This window comes from Melanerpes formicivorus, unplaced genomic scaffold, assembly GCF_026170545.1.
Source record: "Melanerpes formicivorus ecotype bairdi unplaced genomic scaffold, bMelFor1.0.p_v2 SCAF_5, whole genome shotgun sequence".
Lineage (NCBI taxonomy): Eukaryota > Metazoa > Chordata > Aves > Piciformes > Picidae > Melanerpes > Melanerpes formicivorus.
This window is the reverse complement of record NW_027142357.1, coordinates 22,410,295-22,417,188: the sequence shown is the minus strand read 5'-3', so window position 1 is coordinate 22,417,188 and position 6,894 is coordinate 22,410,295.

Here is a 6,894-nt window from a genome sequence, read left to right as displayed (position 1 = left end):
GCTTTTCAGTATCCGTAGCATAGATATTGACCTACTATAAGGACATAGACCTGATGAAGAGGGTCCAGAGGACAGGCAAGAAAATTATCAAAGCCTGGAGCACCTCTCCTGCAAAGACAGACTAAGATCTGGGGATGTCCAGCCTGGAGAAGAGATGGCTCTCCAGGGGACCTTATAGTGGCCTTCCAGTATGTGAGGGGAGCCAACGAGAAAGCTGGGGAGGGACTATTTACAAAGACACAGAGCAATAGGATATGGGACAATGGTTTTAAACTAGAGGAGGGTGGATTTAAATTGGACATTGGGTAGAAGTTCTTTACTGAAAGGGTGGTGGAACACTGGAGCAAGTTGCTCAGGGAGGTGGTGGAGGTCCCATCCCTGGAGATACTGTGTCAGTCTTGATGTGGCTCTGACCAACCTCATCTAGTTGGGGATGGCCCTGCTTACTGCAGGGGGGTTTGGACTAGATGGCCTTTAAGGGTCATCCAACCCAGTGCATTCTATAATTCCATGATTGTTTAAGAGGTCTCACTACTACAGCTATATTTTTTTTTTTCTTTTTCTCAAGAAGAGACAGCTACTGCAAAGATTGCTAAGTAAAAGAGGGGGTAAGTCAGCTAAAGAACATACAGGGGCTATAGTGAGAGTATAAGAAAAGGATGAACTAATAGATGCAAAATTACACTGCTGAAAACTTATGGTCTGTGGATAGCTCAGTAACCTTGAGCTGAAACCAGGCAGTCTCCAGCAGAAACATACAGAACAAACTGCACATAGTAAACATACTTCTTAAACAAAAACATGTAGGAAGTAGTAAGCAATAATGAAATAAAAATGACACAGTCATTTATTTTGTGAAGTATTGCAAGTCATATAATCTAGGGCTGACACAAGTGAAAAAAAATAACTGTGGGAACTTACTGCAGTTATTGGAGGACTCCATCAATAAACTGTGAACCAAAAATTTTCAATAAGATTAAATCATTATAGGAAAAAAAAATCCTGAGAGATGACAACTAAATAGCTGAAGAAAGTAGAGCATGCTAATTTCCTTTCCATAGCCTTAAGAACTCTTATATTTGATAATGAGTCTTTGCAGCAGTAAACTGCAGTGGTTAAAGGAGTACATGTGCCATGCATCAGTAATTTTGTCCTTAAAGATCTATGATGCATGTGATTTAATATGGAGAATAAAGTGCACATAAAGAGCATATATGACATTTTTGTTCAATAGCTTAAGCACATTAGCTTCAGCTCCTTCAAAGAAAATCTCTAATCAGTTCCATGACAAGTTACAAACTGACATGTTTTCTTGTGTGACCAGTCAGATGACATGACTCAGCAGAGAAAATTTGAGAGGCCTAAGGTGCAGAGAAAGTTTCTGTGATTTACTAGCAACATCAACTTTTATTTTTCCCCCCCTTCAAATGTACAAAGAATTCTGGTTAAAACCAGGGAATTAAGCTACTTTAAAGCAGAGTGTAATAAAGCATATAATAGGTTTTCATGACAGCATTCCACCAGACCTTGTATGTTCAAGAGCTGTAGCAACTTCCTCACAAAGCCTCTGTATCTAACACCCCCATGATCTACAGTAGTGCCTCTGAGTTCTGTGATTATGTTTTGATTCTAGTTTGAAGTATGCATTTGTTACCTTAGAAAATAATTTCTGTTTTGTGCAAATGCTTTCTCCTGTGTCTTTATATTAATCAGAAGCATTCTCCAGTCATTTATTTGATTTGTATTAAGTCAAGCTCCCACTATGCAGTTCTTAACATGTGAGGGAGCCAGGGCCTGAATGTGACACCCTCCTATTTAAGAGTCCTCAAATTTTACTTGTTATCAGTCATACTCGCACAATTCCAAACAGTGTTCGTAAAGTTAAAAGCTTTAGTTCAGTATACAATCAGTGAATTATGAAAAGGAATTAGCACTTCCCAAAATATTGCGTAGACAGTCTTTTTACTGTACTATGACAATAGTCTTTGATCTCATGGACTGCTGTGTGCTCTTTGCTGTGATTTGGGATGTGGTTATTGTATAAAAAGCTTAATACTGGTTTTAATCTTAGCAATGAGACTATTAGTACATTGTGAATAAAATTACAAGGTTGATTGAAGGTCCATAATCCAGTATTTGCATTATGTTCTTTGGATGTTTGCTGCAGGGCAGCTTGTACAATTGCTTACTCCTGTGGCTGTGGTGGAGGACCCAAGTTATGAAGGATTCCAACACAATTAAACCCCCACTGTAGGACAATTATAAAACAAAAATAAATCATCTTCCAAAAAGAAAGACACGAAGAAGTTGTATCCATAAAAGGAATAGGAACAGATCATAGATCTTCATGTGTGTAAATACATTAAGGCAAGCTAAAATGAGCTAGAGCAACAACCATCAAAAAGGCATCAATATTAGTAACTTTGGTATTTATGAGCAGATATCCCACAAGAGAATCCTGAGGATAAAAAAATAAAAGTAAAGAAAGAAAAAAAAAAATAAGATTGAGCAAGAAGAACAATCATGGTAAAACCAGAATAGAGAAAGTACAGAGAATTTTTGTTCACTGGAGAGTATCTTAGGAAGAGTTCCACAACAGAACTCCTCCCATATGGAGGACCAGAGAGGGAATATGCCTCAAACTGAATTACCAATACAGTGAATAGAAAAGATAAGCAATTTGGGATGATCAGATATATTTATCTTGGAATCATAAATTTGTAGCTGGGGAAAAGGGAGTTCTAATTCTTTTGCTTAATAGCAGTGGTACTAGAAGGTAGTAGAAAATAGCAAATGTAACATAAATATGACTGCCTAAAAGGACTGCAGGAACAATCCAGGATGCTACATACCAATATGCCTGACATCTCCACTGAGCAAAGTAGTGGAAACTGTGATAAATAACAGGATGAGATATCTGTGTTGGCAGAGCTTTGTGGAGAAGCCTGGACTGTTACAGCTTTTTCTTTGATAATGTTACTGCTTGAGAACTAAATTTCTAAATGCCCATAAAACCAATATCATATTTCACAAACATTAAAGCAAACAAGGAGTTAAAAAAAACCCAAGAAAACTCAATACTATAAGCTCTTTGTGTGCTTCAAGGATGTGGTCTAGATCATCTGAAAACATATGAGATAAATCACCTAAGAAAAATTAGATACAAAGTAGGCCTAGAAAAAGAAGCACCACGTGATGGAAGCTGACAAACATGAAAGAGGTTTCATTTCCTTTTATCTCTTTTTTTTAAAGGAATTAGTAAAACTGAAAACAAGAAGAAAACAACCCCTTTTTTTGTAGGGGATGATTGTTAGAATCACTTGACACATTTTAATGTCATACTCATCTGTCCTTCCTGAGAAGGTCCAGTAACCTTTTAACCTTTTATTTTTTTTTTTTAATACCGTCTTTGTCCATGAGACAAACATATTAAGGAGCAGTAAATTAGTTTAGCTGTAAGATACCTAATTATCCATAATCACTCTTAGAGTGAACTACTTTTAAAAAAGATTTTGATGAGAAATGAGCCTTCCTGAGGTGCCTGAGAAAGATGGAATGAAAACTGCCCTGCTTAATCAGACATCCCTGTAAGGATAGACAGGACTACTGGTAAATGCAGCTTAGTGTTAGAGCTGTAAGGAGTCTGCTTGTGTTGCTTAGTTCACAAGTTTAAACACCTTCTGGTCTCCAGAAGGATTATATAGAGCATTACAGAAACACACTTAAAACAATTATGATTTGAGCAAAATGCTTGTTTAGACTCTAAAAGTTCTAAACTGACCTGTAGTCTTTCTGAAGTTAATGGACAAATGCTAAACTGACCTGGAAGTTACCACTACAGCTCTTCCTGTCCATAATATATTCTGGAAGAACAAGGAGTCTTGAAATGTATAGGCTTAGTATTGTGTAGGCAACTTTTTGTTGATCCTGCATCCTCAGACTTTTGTGATAGTGAAAATCTTTTACTTCATGTATAACATGTCCTGTATACTTGTGGTCAAGAGAAACATCTGGAGGACAACAAATCTTGACCTGCAATTGGATCTGCCCTGCTAATTGGTTGCAACAAGTAATATACTATTTATTTAATTTACATCCCACTCAAACCCAGCTAAATAAGAGAATATGAAGCGTGTCATTTCTTTCCAACTCATTAACTCATAGGGTCTGTATCTAGTAAAATCAAACACCTAATTATTCTGGTTCAGAATTGTTGAAATTGTTGCTGTGCATCTCAGACTTGGTGCCTATGTAAAGATATAACATCCAGGCATGTTTCAAAAGTCTCCAGAGGAGACTCCGCAATGTCTCTGGGTATCCTGTTCCACTGCTCCATCACCCTCACAGTAAAGAAGTTTCTCCTCATGTTGAGGTGGAACTTCCTGTGTTCCAGCTTATACCCGTTGCTCCTTGTCCTGTCACTGGGCTCCACTGAAAGAGACTATCACAGTCTGCTTTTACTTGTGTACTGCAAAGCCCTCTAAGCTAGTGATGTGTACCTTAATGTAGGCGGGATCTATTAAGCACAGAAATGAGTGTCAGGAAACTCGCTTGCACAGATCCTAGTGGAAAAATTTTCTACAAACACAATGTCAGCTGAAACAAATGATTAAAGAAATTATAATGGAAGGTGTATATAATGAGTTTCTTACCGAATATGCAATAGCAGATAAATTGGTGTTGTCATGAGGAGTTGAATTAGGGGATATTCAGGCTTACTATTTAAATTTCTTACTACAGGATTATAGACATAAAACCAAAAACAACAAAAAAGCACCACCAAAAAAATGCAGGGCTGCTGTCTAGCAGATCATCTCCTAACCTGTACTGTTGCAGTTTATTATTCCTTCTCAGATGCAGGACTCTGCACTTATCCTGGTTGAACCTCATTAAGTTCCTCTCTGCCCAGTTCTCCAGTCTGTCCAGGTCTTGCTGAATGGCCACACAGCCTTCAGGCATATCAGCCAGGCCTTCCAGTTTGGTATCATCAGCAAACTTGCTGAGCAGACACTCTGTCCCCTTATCAATGTCACTGATGAAGATGTTGAACAGGACAGTACCCATCACTGGTGCCTGGGGGACTCCACTAGTTACAGCTCTCCAGCTGGACTTGGCACCATTGACCACCACTCTTTGAACTCTATTTTGTAACCAGTGCCTAATCCATCTCCCTGTCTGCTCTTCTATCCCACACCTCCTGAGCTTACTTATAAGGATATTATGGAAGACAGTGTCGAAAGCCTTACTGATGTCAAGGTAGACTACATCCACTGGTCTAGTCAAGAACACAATATACTTTAGGAAAAAAAACCCTTTTCCTCGTTGTTTTTTTTTTTTTTTTTTTTATTCCTTTGTATCCCTAATATACAATATTAATTATTTCCTGAGGTTCATTACTAATGTTTTTTAATTACTTTTGCAGAACTGAGTGGTTCTTACTGAGGTATATACTAATACAAATAATTTCTAAGCTATACTGTAATGAATTCACTCAGTAAGGGTTAAGGAACACAGCTTTTTGCTGGGCCTTGGAATTAAGCATCACCGCAATCCTCCATGTTTCTGCTGCGAATCCCCGTGGGAAATCCTTGTAAGATTTGATGTAGAAGTCCGTTGTTCGTGAACGACGCGCTCTTTGCTGCAGACACCAGGGGGCAATGTTTGTCTGCTTTTGGTTGCGTACCCTAACAGGCTAACAGGCTCCTGTAGGCTAGTGATGTCTGAACCTCAATGTAGGTGGGATCCGGTAAGCACTGGAGTGTCAGATGTCTCGCTTGCTTCAGTTACTGCTTGTACGGACCCGAGTGGAAAAGTTTTCTACCAACACAATGGCAATTGAAAACAAATTACTAAAACAGCGCCTAAACTCAGATCCATTGAGGGCATTTTGACACACTTGGAAAGATTTCTCAGGGATGGAAAATAAAGTCAAGGGATACTGTTCCAATTCTTTTTCTCAAAAGGCAGCATCATATTATAAAACCATGATAAAAGTTAAGTACAGTAAGTGATAATTGCGCCAGAGATTAGTCAAATTCCTGTCTTTTGTTGACTTGTTCATAGCAATCTCAGTATGTTGGCATTCCTTACAAGTGTTTGTCCATTTATGAATATTCATAATTTTCAAACTCATATTTTTCATTGTTTGTATGTAGAGGGTGAGGTGATACTTGCAAATCTAATTAAGAGAGTTGGTGTTTGAATAAGATATATATTAAAGATTTATGGTGTTTATGACGTACGAAGTGACTGAACAATTTTGCTCTGCTTTTGGAAACCATGAACTCCCCATAATTTTTTCTTGCTTGTTATTTTAAAATCTTGTTTATGGATAGAATATTAATGGTAAAAACTTGGAAAAAGTTCAGCAAACAGTGTAACTCCTGGATGGTATTGTATGACTATACTATAGCAGATAACCTATTACATACACCTTTAGGATGTAACGGATTCTTTTGTTATGTTTCTTGTGTGTTATTGTTACTTTTGTAAGTGACAGAATTGTTTCAGCATGTGAAGTCCTATGGCAGGTTCTACAGCAATGCAGATTTGCAGGGGGTTAGTAAGTGAAAAACTGATATGCTTTAAGGAGAACCAAAAGGGCTAACAAGGGGAAGGAGGAAAGAGGGCAAAAGTAGAAATGGACTGTGGGAAGCAATGATTTTAAAATTGTAAGACAAAAATAAGTAGGAAGCAATTTGGCTTATCAAATGCTGCTTTGCTAATGACTTCCCTTCCATTTAGTTTCTCTTTTGATTGTGGTTGCAGCCTCTCAGATTTTTCTTTCAGAGGTATTTTCTGATTTGCCACTCGTAACATTTTATCTTAGTTAGGTGATTAAGTGCTTCCCAATCACCATTCAATTTGTAATCACATCTGATTGCTTATTTAAAC